Here is a 15,910-nt window from a genome sequence, read left to right on the forward strand (position 1 = left end):
TGCGGACGAGTTCGCCTGCACTGGCGTGCTTTACTCCATACGGGCAGCATACAGCGCACACGCGGCGACGACCGAAATAGATTGCATGTTCGACTGGCCGCGGTGAGCCCGAGCACTCCGCTATATAGTTGCCCAAACTTCTCCCTCCCCGTTGTGTGGCTGGCACGCGCGTTCCGTCCGCGGCCTCTGGCTTCGAGGGGTTGAAGTCTCTGGGGCCTAATGATGTTGCTCAGTGTAATAACGCAACCCTCCACGCGCACTCTTACGCAGGGCCCGCCTACTAACGGTCCGCCCAGTTTAACTCTCCGCAGTGTACGCTGGCCCCGATGGTGGCGCAATACCTATGCTCTTCTGCCCACTCCCTATGGGTATTTCGGTGCACATTCATCTTTGGTCACCCCACCCTCTCTTACTGTGTTTCCCTCCAATCAATCAATCAATCAATCAATCAATCAATCAATCAATCAATCAATCAATGAATCAATCAATGAATCAATCAATCAATCAATCAATCAATCAATCAATCAATCAATCAATCAATCAATCAATCAATCAATCAATCAATCAATCAATCAATCAATCAATCAATCAATCAATCAAATTATTGGATATACAAATTGATATATACGCAGTGCTAAGCAAGCTGAAAAATGTGGTAAGCGCGTTCATTTTCGTTGCACTGATCCATCCGCAAACTAACAGCTCATTTTGATTTCACTTCAAATTTACAACTCTGTTGATGTATAAGAGCGGTTCGAAACTGTTCAGCTCCTTGCTGATGGCAAGTGAATGAATGAACAACAAATGCCAGTTACAGGAAGGACAAGCTTGCACAGAAATAAAACTGAACAGCGTGTGAAGATGTGTGATTTAAACACGAACAGGCCACGCCTGCAGACTGTATTGTGAGGTCTTAAGGTATTAGAAGGAGAATTCTCCCGCGCCACTTGTGCGAAGCGAATGGGGATATGGGTAGTGGGGGGAAGGGTTGCAGAGGGGCTTATTTGCAATACATATCGACTTTCAGCTTCGCATATCGCCGTATTCCCTTTAGTTCCCCTGCTCCCTCTTCCTCTCTGTGTCCGTCGCTAATCGCCTCATACCGGCAGGTTCATCGCCTCTAACCACGTATCACCAAACCAGCCAAACCGGTGAGCACGCAACAGTCCAGCGATCGATATGGTGACGCCCAGAAAATGCTTTCAGGAAAGAAAGTAGTAGAGGAGAGGAGAGGGGATACGTTCTCTTTCAATGCTCAGAGTAACCGTGAGCCGCATTTCTGCTATATGCAGAATGTGGAATCGTTGCGGGTGGGCGTATGTTTTAATTAAATATAAACCCTGTCCTGCGGATAATCTCGACGGTATACGAGCTGTGGAAATCGCGTGTCTGTCATGGCATTCAGTTATCGCAGACGGTGATCGATTTGTGTCGCACATGCCCGCTGCTATGAAACGTTGCAGTTACGTAATACTCTGCGCGTGCATGGTTGAGTGCGCCCCCTGTCGTTCTTACTCTCGTCCATGAATGTTTCAGTGAATCCGGAAGGCGAACGCTTTTTTCCCCGGCATAATTGCCCCGGGATAAAGTTTCCTCCGCAATTTATGCGCTCGTCTCGTGTGCATGCATCTTCGGAACCCGATCGCAGTCCCCGGGGCGGTCAGGTCTGCGGCTGTTGCAGAAATGAGGCATTGACCGACCCGTTCAGTCGCTTCTCCGGCTAGTGTGTCCTCCTCCTCTTCCCGACATTACTTTCTCATCTCCGATGCTTGCCATATAGGGACAATGCATCTGGTGAAAGTGAAATCTGGAAACCCCTTGGAAACGGTGTGTGCATCGAAGCAGATTGCCTTCGCACTTAATTTTTCTGATTGAGTTTGTGCCACGCCAATTGTGTCCAGAAAACGAATTTCGTAAAGGGGGCTCAGCTCGTTTCGTACTACTACAGTTACTGCGCCAGCCTCCCGTTGCTTAATCTATTATTCGCAGGATGGAAAGACGGGCTATTAACGCGTTAAAGACGCGTCCCATCAACAATGAGTTGTGAAATGTACTTCTATGATGGGTTAATGCAAAGGCTTCGTGCATACACCATTCACCTCAGGCAAGAATTGAAGAGGGCCCTCAACTCCAGTTGTCTTGGCATTGCTCTAATAAGGAATTTTCCTTCCACATACCCTCATCCTCGCTCAATGCAAGCAGGAAATTGCCTCCCCCCCCCCTCCAAATCCTGAACATGTGCCTACGTGACTACGTGTACCAGGATCGTGGTCCAACACCTTGTAAGCATAACGAACTTAGCACGTGTGCGTATATACGAATATAGGATGACAAACGCATATAGCAAACCATGTTTTATCTGAGTAATTACTTTATCGGGAATTGTTCCTATAGATTAGGATACTTTGTTCATGCTCTTGCAGCGCTTATTGTCTCCTTCCTTGGAAAAGTCACCTTATTCGACTTGACGCGTCATGTGACACCTACATAGACAATGGTACTGACGATTACACAAAGGCGAGTATTTGATACGCTGCTGCGCTTCAACAACATTGTAGGAAAGACAATGGCACTGACCTCACTGTGGGGACTCGGAACAAAAGAAGTTCGGGTCCCGCTCCTGCGCCGAGTGACAGGTAGGAAATATCCCTTCAACAAGTGTGTGCTTAGCAAACGCGGCTAGGGAACGCAATCGAAACGCCTCGACGACACATTCCCCGGGGCTTGACCGGCTCTGCCTGCCGTACGCGGCCACGGTAGCACGATGTTCTCCCGGGAGCGCAGACAAGAAGAGCCGACGACGAAGCGCGTCTCAGGCGTCCAAGAACAATGGGGCTTCATTAGGGTGACACCGTGCGACGCAAGGGGCACGAAAAAAGGTGTACGGTTGCGGACGTTGATTGCGGGCTTCGTGTTACGGGACCTATGCGACTCGCGTGTGCGCGCTGCGCGCTTCCCAACTTTGCGCGACGTCGTTAAAGGCTCTTCTTCGGCGAAACAATGTCGGCACCCCGCAGCGGTACACGCGGGGTCCTACCAAGACAAACGTCAAATGAAGCGAAGCTTGAATGTCACTCTGGGCCGCGCACTGAGTACTTCCGCGTTTCCGAGAACGCGAAGAAAGTCTTTCCGGAGCCTGCAGCTCAATGACGCGGAGAAAATTTTGTTGTCTGTCGACAGCTGTAAATTTATGCTTTCTGGTACGGCCACCTCAACCCGCAAATCGGGAAGCTATAGCTGGGTGAGTTAGAATCCCGTTATTGAGTTTATATTGGCGCTACAATTAAGCAAAGTAATTAGAGAGAGAGAAAAGTGTAAAGAGCACGCGTGCTGTCTTTTCTTCTCTTTTTGGCACTTTCGTAATGCTTGCGTTTCATGTGTCGCTGTGGTCAGTCAGGTTTCTTTATGACCTGTCGTGCTAATGAGCAGGTGTAAGATAAACAAAAAAGACACAGATTAAGGTATTAGTAATTAAGCGAGCAAAGCACATGTATACGCGATAGATATATACAAGGGTAGCGGCATAGTGCATACATTAATGCTGTCGCACCTTATATCCTTAAGGGAGGATAAGTGTTCCCAAACTTTTTGTCTCTTTCAAGCTGCTGCACGTAACAGTAAAAAAGATTACAGCAACGAGGTCAAATAATGCCTTTAACTCTAAATACTTCGAGGAGACTTACGCCATATCGTATTCATTAATGTATAGAGAGTACTTAAATTGTCTTCCGTACTGCTCCTAAACTAAGGAAACTTTGAATTTACCGTACAGGGGTAGATCATAGATGATCTACCCATTTAAGTTGATGACAGCCCAGAGGGCTATGGAACGAAAAATGGTAGGGGCAACATTAAGAGATAGGAAGCGTGCAGAGTGGGTCAGAGAAATAATAACTCAAGTTACTGACATTCTAGTGGAAATTAAGAAGAAGAAATGGGCATGGACAGGACATGTAGGGCGAAGAGAGGGTAACCGATGGTCGCTTAGGGTAACAAACTGATTCCAAGGGAAGGAAAGCTTAGCAGGGGGCGGCAGAAAGTTAGGTGGGCGGATGAGTGGATGCAGGGGTCAAGTGGATGCAGCTAGCACAGAGCAGGGTTAAGTGGAGAAATATGGGAGAGTCCTTCACCCTGCAGCGGGTATAGTCAGGCTGATGATGACGATGATGATGATAGATGCGCCTATTTTTGGCTGCGTGATTTATCCTTTACAATGATGTGTAACACATTCTTGTACACGGGCACCACGCGTGCATGGTGTTCGTCTAGAATCGCTCAATAATTTGTGATCGTGACATGAAAGTTCCGTTTAGGTCACGTGATAGATAAAATAAAAATTGGCCGAATTCCGATCCTTAGTAATACGAAGCGTGAGTGCTGCTTCAGGTATTTTAGTTTTGCAATACGCTGAAGCTAAGAATTCGAGAGAGACTGTTTTCTATGCATGTGCAGCTAGCCTACTGTATATCATCCCAGATAACCATTCTTCATAATCAATAGTTCCACAATAGCTCATCTCTTTAGGCATAGCAAGAGGTGAATCATGGCCACTGGCCAAGTGTGAAGTTATAGACGTGTTCGAACCGCGCACAGGTTGCTTGTTCACACAGCTGGATAACAAATCATCACCACTCACGTATGAAATAAGTGACGTAACGAACGTGCGTAAATGACTGGCACAGTCCCTCGCATCCAGTTCATGGCAGCAGCCGCCGAGCTGACACGATCCTTTCCATGGTAGTAGTACTGCTGTTCCAGTCAATCTTGTATCTTCTTGTATATGTATGACCGGCAATGTCATTTGTCATGTGACTACTGTTTCTTACGTCACGTTTGTGGTCACTGAGCCGTTTTCCTTTTTCGCTAATGTACATCTTGCTGGCAATCAGCACATGAAATCTTGTAAAGTACGCCTGGGAACGGTGCAATCGGCTGTTTCACGTGACCAGCGCACCTGCAAGTTTAGTCGTGACGTAGTGTCCTTACGTCAAACCCTGGCAGCCAATCAGCGCTCGGCCATGAGACCTGACCACGTGACGTTATCACCTCTCGATTAATCAGAGACTCTTGTGAGTAATGAAGGTTGTGACAGCATGATATGAGTTTCAATGATGCTAAATTAATATGCCTAATTTTAACTAAGGGGTCTGTCGCTACTGCTGAAAACGTGTGTAGTTCAGTTTGGTTTATTATGTTTAATATAACTAAGCGACTCAGGCTATGAGGAACGACGTAGTAAAGGACTCCGAAAGTTTAGACCTGGCGTTCTTTAGCGCGCACTGACAACGTCCAGTACAGAGGAGTCTTGCTTTTCGCCTCCATGTATAAAGCGGTCACCGCGGCCCGGATTTGTTGCCGCGTCCTTGCATTCAAAGTCGAGCGCCCTAACTACTGAGCTGCCGCATCGGAGGACAAATATTTTTGTTTGAATACGGCATTTACACTGGACACTATGTTACTCCTAGGGGATAGGTAGCGGATGTAGCTTTTTTGTATTCATTGTGCACCCGAGATGACTTTGAAAGAAATCTCGCCCACTGAACGTCAGGAACTCCTGTGTTATGTCACTGTAATACAAGGCTGCAAGCAAATATGGATACTGAGGCGATTGTGCTCACAAAACACTGGCCAGGAACGCTCGATTGTCCTGAGTCTGTATAGTCGGTTGCATATCTACTATCATTGTGTAGCTGTGTATGTTTTTGAAGTGAATTGAGGTTAATTACTAATATAGATTTCATAGAGGATTATGACAGGTGCTGAATTCGGAATAGGCATATTTAAGACGTTACTAAGACAGATGTTCAATACGAAGCTTATTTTGTATAGCAGTTACTTGCTCGGAATGCACTACATTTAAACAAGGAGTCTCGAATCGGCATCTCGGCACCACCAGCATTATATTTTTTTTTCCTCAAATAAAACACAAAAGTATGTTACATAATCCTTTCCTTTTCCGACACTTATCACTCGTCGCTAAACAAAGATCATTTTCAATCTCTTCTTTCTCCTTTTTCGTTTTGCCTTTACGGTATGCAGCGTTATCTTCTCTTCTTTTCCTACTCCTCTGTAAGCGGCATTTTTTGTTGTCAATCGGAAATTTTTATTCTCGTGGCCAGACACTGCTTGAGTGCCCATGTGGTGTTCGTCTTATACGGGCCTAGGTCTGGCCGGTTTTCCAAAAGGTATACGTAGGGCATGAGAAATAAGGATGAAGGCTAGGGATGTGATATATCCACAGCTGTAGCTTGTGCTTCGTCTTGTGGGAAAAGTAAAATGGTACTAATTTTTTCTTTTCACTGCATGTATTGTAACTCATGCGCATCCAATAGGAAGAGGACTGCAGCCGGGTGCTCCCATTACTGCATGGGAGTGCCTGCGAACTAACGTGTCGAGGCAAAACCACCCTCAAAGACACTTTGATGGCACTTCTGTCCGATTCTTGTTGCAAGTAAAAATTGGTGGTTCTCTTCTAGTATTTTCGGTGTTCTAGGAAACCTGGATTAAAATATTCTTCCGCCACCATATTTGCCTCATCAAACTCATGACGTCAAGGTCGAAAAGGACATCGTGATCACTCTAAAAGGGAATGTTGCTGTAACCTGGCCTCCTAACGAAAACCCTGTTGACGATGTTCGCTTGTTACACCTGCCGATGGCGGCGACATCTGTAGGTCACTCATTGATCTCCTCTAGCTGATGAAAGCTCTATTTTCAACGCTAGTGGCCCTTTAGACGTCATAACACTGTATTATATCTACACAGACAAACTTCCAATTACTTTGGTTGTCCCGTTAATTCCTTGGCTAGTACTTTCCAGTACCGAACACCCTGCAGAATACTGAAACATTGCAAGCAGCATGGCTGACTGGTTTGTGCAGGTCCGCGTATGCAACTGCCGTTTCGTAAGCGCCTTTCGTTCGCCCTCACAAAGGATACACCCGCATCCTCGAAAGCAGCGGGTCGTGGAACTCTCTCCGAGGGCAAAGCTCGCTCCTCCGCACCTGCTCGCGTGCACTGCGTATCCGCGGCTGTCCAGCTGCATGACACACGGGCTTTGTCCGAATCGAGCGCGTGGCATTGAAAAAGTTTTCGCTTCGGGCGGTGCAGCGGTTACGCGCTGCTTGCGCCGAGCGTCGGGAGCAGCTGGTGACAGTCGGGGGCCACGCCGTTACGCGCGCGCCCTGCTGTCACCTGGTCACGCAAGACTGGGCAAGCGCCGGCGCAATCGGGCAACGAGGCGTTGCCGACGGCTGTCGCGGAAGGTATCGCCGAACTTCAGAACGGCTTGCCTTGCGTGCTCGGGGGTGTTAGGATATACATACTGGGTTGTCGGGCGCACAGTTGGAAAGCACGTTTTCAAGCGCTAACGAGGGGGGGGGGGGGGGGTGCATTACGGAAATATTAGGGGGACGGTGGAGGTCGTTCCAAGTGACGCTGTTTCGAAGGGAACGCGTCTCACCACTCGCCGTGGAAACCTGCGCCAAGCAAATGTGGGGCCACGCATATATGATTCGCATGAACAGACCTGAAACTAAAAAAAAAAAAAAAAGCGATACGTAAGTAAAAATTAAAGGGTCAGTTTCTGCTCCCACTATTGTCACGAGTTTCATAGATCAATAAATAACGTAACTTTTCATCAATGCCGAAAATAACGTTCAGAGATTTTGCATATCATTTCGGTTCATTTAATGGCGTTAGCGCGGGAAAATTATACTAAATAGGTGTGGTGGTGAAAAAATATCGCTGCTTTAATGGCACGCTTACGCAAATACTTGTGTGGCGAAAAAAAAAAAGGTATAGAAAAATTGTTTTAATTTTCGGTCTGAACGTTCCCAGCTCTGGGTGCCGCGCACCACAGCACACCAGTGATCAGTTATTTGAAACGCGGAACAAAAACGACCAAAGCATGCGAGGAGACTTGCGAGGTACATATTAAAATCCGCGGCGCAGACGGTGTGCGGCACCAAGGGACATAGACGCCGCAAACGATGCTGTCGTCGGCGGCAGAGTTACATCTGCATTATCTGCCGGGTGCCTGATGCACGTAGGCGCCCACAACGCGCTCGACTTGGTAGGAGGCTGGCGCTTCGTGGAGCGAAGTGTTGGAGCCCTTTACAGCTCATAGAGCCTACATATGACAGTGTGTATGAAACTGTCAATATAGGCTTAGGACACATATACGTACCGTGATTGTTCAGTAGCGTTTGCATTTGGCCTTCGTGCCCAACGTCACGGGATCGAAACGCGGTTAAAAACGCCCACTGTGATGTGACATGTCAGCGCGCGTTAAAGAACCCCATGCAGTAGAAATTATAACCGTCGGCTCCTCACTACGCTGTCTCTCATAGCAGCTACGTGCTGCTCGGGGGCGCTAAACCCCACACACCAGATGTTTTTTCTGTATGTGGACACCGTATCCTTGTGGCATAGAAGCGAGCGTAGCAATATCCCAGACTTCTATTTTTAATTGCTCCCAGTTAAAGTGGTATACATGGGTTAAAAAAGAACTGGATAGTTCGTTCATGCAGTCCCCAGCTATCGGCGAAATTCGAGCTCGTTACACCGTTTCGACATTGGGCACTGACTGTGCTGCCCAGGACGTTAAGCAAGGTGGTGATAGCTATCTAATGGAGCCCTGCTTTCGTGTGCGGCGAAATCTGTATGCTGTCAGTAGTTAGGTGGCTGGAACAGACTCCATTTACGATGCTCCAATTCGCGCCAGTTAGCATAACTAGCGTTCTACTCCGCGAGTGAATGCAGCATGGCGTAAAGACATTCGCGTCATGCAATTCCTCGTGTGCTTTGGTGCCTATTATTACCTGCAGCATACGGACCGCAACAGTAGCGTAGTTCTAATGCGTCGTGGGGCACACTATACAGAAAACCTTTTCCTTTCAAGTGGCCGTAGTTGCATAACTTTTCGCCACCACCGCGCCGCCTCTGCTCGATGAAGCAAGCTTCGACGGTAACCTGCGTGTTCCAAAATAGCACTGAAAGCCGGCTGCAATAGCTTGAATGGCTGCATGTTTTAAGCGCTATCCGCGTATCACCTCGCACACTACTTCTACGCGACATTAGGCCATGTATTGAAATTTTGTAATTACGCCTCAATGCAACCGACCGGGGATGGAGCAATTACTTGAATTAGGCAATTCAATGAACACTGCGAAGGTAGGATTTCAGTTGCGGGGTCAACGGGCGAAATCATTTATTACGCAAAGACTAAGTTTCTGCTGTGCCTGTGCACACTTGAGTGCCCCGCACGGAGGTTCCTTATAAGGCACATGTATGTGCAAGTGGGAAACCTTGTGTATGGCCGTATGTGCAAGCGGGCAACCTTGTGTATGGCCGTATATGTGCAAGTGGGCAACCTTGTGTATGGCCGTATGTGCAAGCGGGCAACCTTGTGTATGGCCTTATGTGAACGCCATTACGAGGTCAAAAGCAATGAAAGTCCCTAGTGCAAAAAATCTCACAACATGATCCACCCGTCCGTCCGTCCGTCCGTCCGTCCGTCCGTCCAACATTCATCCTTATTCATCTTCAGCGAAAGTCATCCATACAATGGCTTACAAGTTACAACACGTGACATCATTACCGACATGATGGTCATGAAGGCCAGTGCGACAGCGGTGTAAGCCAGCTCCAAAGGAACACTCCGCTCCGGGAACGAATGTTCTCCGGCATCCTGCCTACTCGACACGTCTCTTCATCCCGCCGAAACGAATGCTGTGGTCAGTGGAATGTCCATCGCCACCCGACCCGCGTCAACACCACACACCTCGCGCTGGGAAAACAATTTCCCGGGACTCGCGGCTCGCCCCGAAAGAGCGTCGCGTTCCGCTCCGCGCAATTCGTTCGTCACCCGAGAAATGAAGCGACCGGCTGGCCTGCGGTCCAGCGGTGGACATTCGCGTCGCGTTTACACCGCTCTGTCCGCGACTTCTCCTCCCTTTCCACGTAAGAACAATGGCGACTCGCCTTGCCAGCGCGCAACGGCACCCGGCACGAAAGAGAGCCCGCATTGTGAACGGAGAGGAAAGCTTTCCCGGCTCCGCGCCGTCGCACTCCATCAGTCTGCCCCTGCAGGGCAGTCCGGCACGCACTTCCAGGAATAGAGACACCGCTGCACGCGTTAGTCCGCGCGTTATATTCTCCATCTCCCTCTCAAGCTAACGCGCTTGTACGTACTACATCGCTCACTTTGTATGTAAGTACGTACACACGTACTCGACCACAGCGGCGGCGGAGTCGTGTTTGTAGTACACATGCGTTGCAACGGCGTGAAAGCATGCGGCTAGCAGGCTGGATGCGGCGCGGGAGGAGGGCGTCACCAATTCGCGTCGCACACGACGACCAAGGTTCGCCGGCCGTGCTGTCTCTCGCTTCGCGTGTTTGTGTGTGCTGGAATGCGAGCCGAGCTCTCGCTCGGGCCATTGGATTCGGCCTCGCCAGAATAGCACGCCGAGTCGCATGCGGCCCATTTCGGTTCCCCGTCGCCGGTGCCGACAACGGCAGCGGCGTGGCGCTATTGTTGTGTCTACAGCTGCGTCCTGCGCCCCGACCGCGTGAGCGCGAGTAACCGGATCGCACGAGCGCGCAGAGAGTCACTCGCCGTTGACGTTGCCCTTGTATGTACAACAATAGGCGACGGTGGCTGGACTGTGGTGTACAGTTTGCAGTATGCGTACCAGCGCGTCGCGCCTCGAAACGAGACCCTATATGACAACGAAAAGGACAACGACGACACGCAGTCGTCTACTGGCATGTAGAGTATAGGTGCGCTTATCACGTTACGCATATGTTTTGATGCGTCGGCGCTGAGAACAAAAGAAATGCGAATCGGAGCTGTCAAAACACCGGGGCGAAATGCAGGTACATGTACTCGCCCGTATACATGTACATGTATAAGGCTGCAGCCGGGAGGCGGCTTCGGTCTCTGATGTTCGAAGGATATATCCTTTCTGATCATTTCCTTATCCATATCATTCCGCCTGAGCGCGCTGCAGTTTTATCGTATCTTTTCTTTTTTGTGAGGCAACGACAATAGACATTGATGTATAGTGGTGGGGGACGCTGGGTTATGGTGAGTTCACCTTGGGACGACGCAAGAAATTTTAGAGGTGTCTATGTTGAATAAGCTTACTTCTGCTGCGACGATGGACCCGTTTCAAATAAAATGATTTGCAAAGAACTAAAGGGAGTCTCATTCATAATTAGGAAGTTGTTCGACAGAAGATTGGTAGAGTATTTTACGTTGTTTTTCTCTCTCTCTCTCTCACTCTATATATATATATATATATATATATATATATATATATAGAGAGAGAGAGAGGAGCTGGCGTAAATGGTCTGTTTATAAGCAGTGCGCAATGCCCTTTAATGCCTTGGTGATTTCAGCAGGTGATTGAAGTATATAGTGATCCTATATTGACAGCCGGCGGAATCGCTCTTCTGCTCTTCACGAAGTTAAACGAAGCTCATCTATTTCCTGAGTGAGATAGAAATTGAAAATGTCTTGTACTGTACTCTCCCTCTGTTAGCGATACTGTGCGCTTAAACGCAGCTGCCACGAACTTGTAATTCAACTAATTTCAGAGCCATGGTTCAGCAGGATTTTTACTAGCGGCTTTCAGTCTTCCCGTACTCAGTATTCCAGCAATTATTAAGAGATGCACCCTCGTTTACCTTAACAACAACGACAAAAATTTAAGGACAATTACGATACTCCCCAATACGAAATTTCAACGCTGCTATTTAAGCGTTTTGGGGATACTTATATTGCGGCAAAAAGTTTGAGAGCTGCTGATATGCGCAATGAAAAACCACTCCGTTTTTCTCACGGGCCAACGTGTGAGGGCTGGGAGGTGGCCCTGTCCAGATCGGACCTCGAGGAACAACGAGGCCTTGTCGAAAGAGCACAGACAGCGGCTTTCACCAACGGTGCCCCGGATTTTTGTTTTTCTAAGCGATCTTTATTTGTATATGCAAAGAAATACATAGAGAATATTTGGACGGATAACCGCGGGGCTAGTAGACGTTTCAGTACAAAATAAACTCGATCATGCAACCGTAATGAGCACAAAAAAAAAGAGGAAACAAACAAACAAACAGAATCAACACGCACGGAGGAATATACATTTCAGCAAATATTTCAGCAAAAAAAAAACGAACAAACAAAACAAAATAGTGACCCGATCAACCTTACGCTTGTCTAAACTGTTGGGGCTCTAAATAAACCTCCTCCTCCTCCTCCTCCTCCTCCTCCTCCTCCTCCTCCTCCTCCTCCTCCTCCTCCTCCTCCTCCTCCTCCTCCTCCTCCTCCTCCTCCTCCTCCTCCTCCTCCTTATCATCATCATCATCATCATCACGGGCCAAAGAAACAATTATCAGAAGGAGAGAATGGAGAGCACGATCGAGCGGAGCAGAGCTCGTGGCTCTCCTTTCCCATGTTCTCAGAAATTCTTTTTAGCTCAGGACTCCCTCATGGCTCGTGATCCCTCTCATTCGCTCAGTTACTACTGACAGCGGCGACACGGCTCAACGACCGACCGGGAACAAAAGAACTCCCCTCTCGAAACGAAGTGGCGTCCGTGTGCTGTGCGATGTCAGCGCACGTTAAAGATCCCCAGGTGGTCGAAATTACTCCGTAGCCCTCCACTACGGCTTCTCTTTCTCTCTTTCCACTTTCACTCCCATCTTCCTCCCTTCCCTTACGGCGCGGTTCGGGTGTCCACAGAGCAAGTGTGACAGTTACTGCGCCTTTCCCTTCCTGTGAACCAATTTAACTTTATTTTTTAGCGCTTTCCAAAATTGAACCTATATGCAAGAGCATATATGTAGGGTTCTCCGTTCTCAAGTAAAACCCGATTTTACCCGACTTTTGCACCCCGAATATGTTCCTAAAAAATCGGGTAAACCCCAATTTTTCACGGTTTCTGGAACAACTCTGCCCACGGAACCATGTTGAAAGCTCCTATGAAAGTACCAAAGGAGAAGCTATTCGAGCGATATTTTCTGTTAAAGAGGTTATTTATGAGAAGGCAGACTTAATGAGAGATGCACTCGAGCTACATTTAGAGGTCCAGAAAACGCTTGAAAGCGGAAAACTTCTGATGCCAAGCTTCGATAACCTCGTAATCGTCAAGCTACAACAGACATGCCACGATGATCAAGAGAAGCGATCGAGCAAAAGGTGTTTTGTCTGTGTTACCTGAGAGCAGTGCCACGTATACATTAGTAAAAACGTATTGTAAACAGTTTTGCGCGTAAATCTCCACAGAATGGGACTGCACTCTGAAATCGAACGTCTCATACAAAGAAGAAAACTAGTTGATAATGTGGAAACTGGGTGCTTTACTCGATCCATTACAGAAGCGGCTGCTGAGTCAATCGTTTTGATGACTACCGATCTCTCTTTATTTCCGTGACGCGCGATAAAGGCTGAGCAGTTTAACCAGTACTTGCTGAAGAAAGCCCCAAAAATGAAAGTGTTGGACTAATGGACTACTGGAACGACGCAACTGAGCTCTACCCCAGGCTAGTAAATGAAGCGCTGACATCGTTGTGTCTAGCTGAAAGCAGCTGGAACGTTGAGCAAACGTTTTCTCAGCTAAGATGCCTTCGAGACTAGACAGGTCTCGGATGGAAACCGAAATGTTGAGCATGTAAATGATTATGTATGTTGATAACTGCGTGTAAAATGTCGATGACCAGCTCACGCAAATAAAATGTTTCTTGTCCTAAAATCGAGTGTTGCACATCACTGAGAGTAATAATTACGAGAGAAAAGCCGAATTATGAAATACTTTCTTAAAAGCAACCCACACAACCCTAAACATAACCCTAATCGTTATCCACCGATTAGGAAAAATCGAATAAATTATTCATTTGTAAAGTTGACCCGATAAAAACCGAATTTTGGAGTATTTCCAAGAAAAACTCGATTTCCCCCTGCTATCAAGTTGAAAAATAACACCCAATATTTACGCCCCGTATTAGAAAAAAAAGAATATATATATATATATATATATATATATATATATATATATATATATATATATATATATATATATATATATATATAACACGAAAACGACTAACTCTACATATACGCCCATATATATTACTCACTCGCATAACATTTTCGGCTGCTTGTTTGGCTTTCTTTTTCTTTTCTTTTTTTCATTTCACCTCTTTTGAAGCGTGCAGCCGAGGTCGGGATTTTGACCCGGCAGAAACGGTAGGGTTCTGCAGACAAGCACCATAATCCTACAGCGTTCGCAGCAGGGTTCGTTGAAGAGTGGAAGCAATGAAGCAATGTAAGCAATGAAGCAGTTTGAAGCAATGTAACATTCGGTACTATAGTACCGAATGTTACATTGCTTCAAACTGCGAAATGATCTCGAGAAAACAACGAGAGACGTTGAACACGTTGCCCAGTGCGAAAAAGAAAAGTGGCCGGACACTGAGGCACTAAAGGGTAAATGCGGGGCTTTCTCTCCACGTTCACATATTCTAGTGGAATTCTTGCTGCAGGTTTTTTTTTCCGCCCTGTTCTAGCCTTCAGAATTTGGGAGCCGTGCGACAAATCCTTTCTGAGCAAATCAATTTTTAGTTCGCACGATTTTTATTCGGGAACGCTCCACTTGCGCCGTTATTGTCCGCTCCCTACGCGAACAACACATTCTAAGGCTTGTATTGGGCCTCTTGGGAACTTTATGAACTGATTAATCATTTTAAATCGCTATTTAAGCCATTAAGATCGCGTGTGAGGGTTTCTCTAAAAATGTGTGTGACGTTCATCGATTTGTCAACCGGACCAGATCGTTTCTGGGCATGGAATGAAGCCCTGGCTACGGCTTTAAAATAGCTCTACTCGATATCTGAAAAAAACAAACAAACAAACAAACAAGAATGCTTGCTATTTCTGAAACAGCGAACTGCACGGGCTGTGATGCGATCATTAACTCAAATGATGGGGAAACCACCGCAGTTGTATTTAAAGCTGCTGTAGCGACCCGTGCGACCAGCGCTGGCCACGGGGCGAACACATCGTCCGTGTGTGTGTGTGTGTGTGTGTGTGTGTGTGTGTGTGTGTGTGTGTGTGTGTGTGTGTGTGTGTGTGTGTGTGTGTGTGTGTGTGGCGGGAAGCTACATAACGCGGGTCAGAGCAGTCTTGGCCGCCCGTTTTGCGTATGCGCGAGGGCCGTCAAATTCGAAGCGGCCAACCAGAAGTGTTGTGCCCGATCACCATTGAATCTATACAAAGAAATAAATAAATTAATAAACCTTGTCTTCCATCTAGGAATCGAACCTCTATTCCGTGGATCCCCAGCTCAGCGCTTTACCACTGCGCCAAGCCTGGGATTTTTGTTTTGTTTATTGCCTGGCTTAGGCACACGACATAACACAAAACTCCGATCAAAAACATGAAAAAAGACACACAAGGCAATGTACAGCCTTTATCAAATGTTTAGAGCCCACGGGGTTTGCTTTTAAACAGTATATTATGACTTTTTTAACAATCGTGGGAGTCCTAGCCATTGGAGAGGATAGGACGAAAAATCTTGCCTTCAGCAGGTTTCGAAACCTGGGAGTGCGTTATTAGCCACATAGTATGGCTCAGAAGTAGACTCCTTGGGCTCTACTTTGACAAAGAGTGTACATGAATGAATGTCATGATCATTCATTGTTAGACTGGCCTCGCACTGGCCTCATCGCATTAAAACTCCCGCAGCGACAATAAAGGCTCTTGAGAGCCATTCGGGAGGTTCTGCAGCCACTTTTTGGATGGCAATAAACCACTCTATACTCTCTCGAAAATAAATTCAAGCAGGTATACCATCCCTGTCACAGTGATAGCCTGCCATTCTGGAGCGCCATATACAGTGGAGGCCCATAATCGT

General features: G+C 47.3%; 1 protein-coding gene across 1 annotated transcript in view; it reads right to left on the reverse strand.

Moving 5' to 3' along the window:
* Tmtc2 (Transmembrane O-mannosyltransferase targeting cadherins 2) overlaps positions 1-2,793 on the reverse strand; it is a 346,345-nt gene extending 343,552 nt beyond the window's left edge. Inside the window, exon 1 of the mRNA XM_084598892.1 lies at positions 2,578-2,793. The gene's annotated coding sequence lies outside the window, so the exon portion shown is untranslated. The remainder of the gene's footprint in view (positions 1-2,577) is intronic.
* Between the last annotated feature and the right edge of the window lie 13,117 nt (positions 2,794-15,910).

The sequence above is a fragment of the Amblyomma maculatum genome, chromosome 3 (genome assembly GCF_055883805.1).
Source record: "Amblyomma maculatum isolate TAMU_Amacu chromosome 3, ASM5588380v1, whole genome shotgun sequence".
Classification (NCBI taxonomy): domain Eukaryota; kingdom Metazoa; phylum Arthropoda; class Arachnida; order Ixodida; family Ixodidae; genus Amblyomma; species Amblyomma maculatum.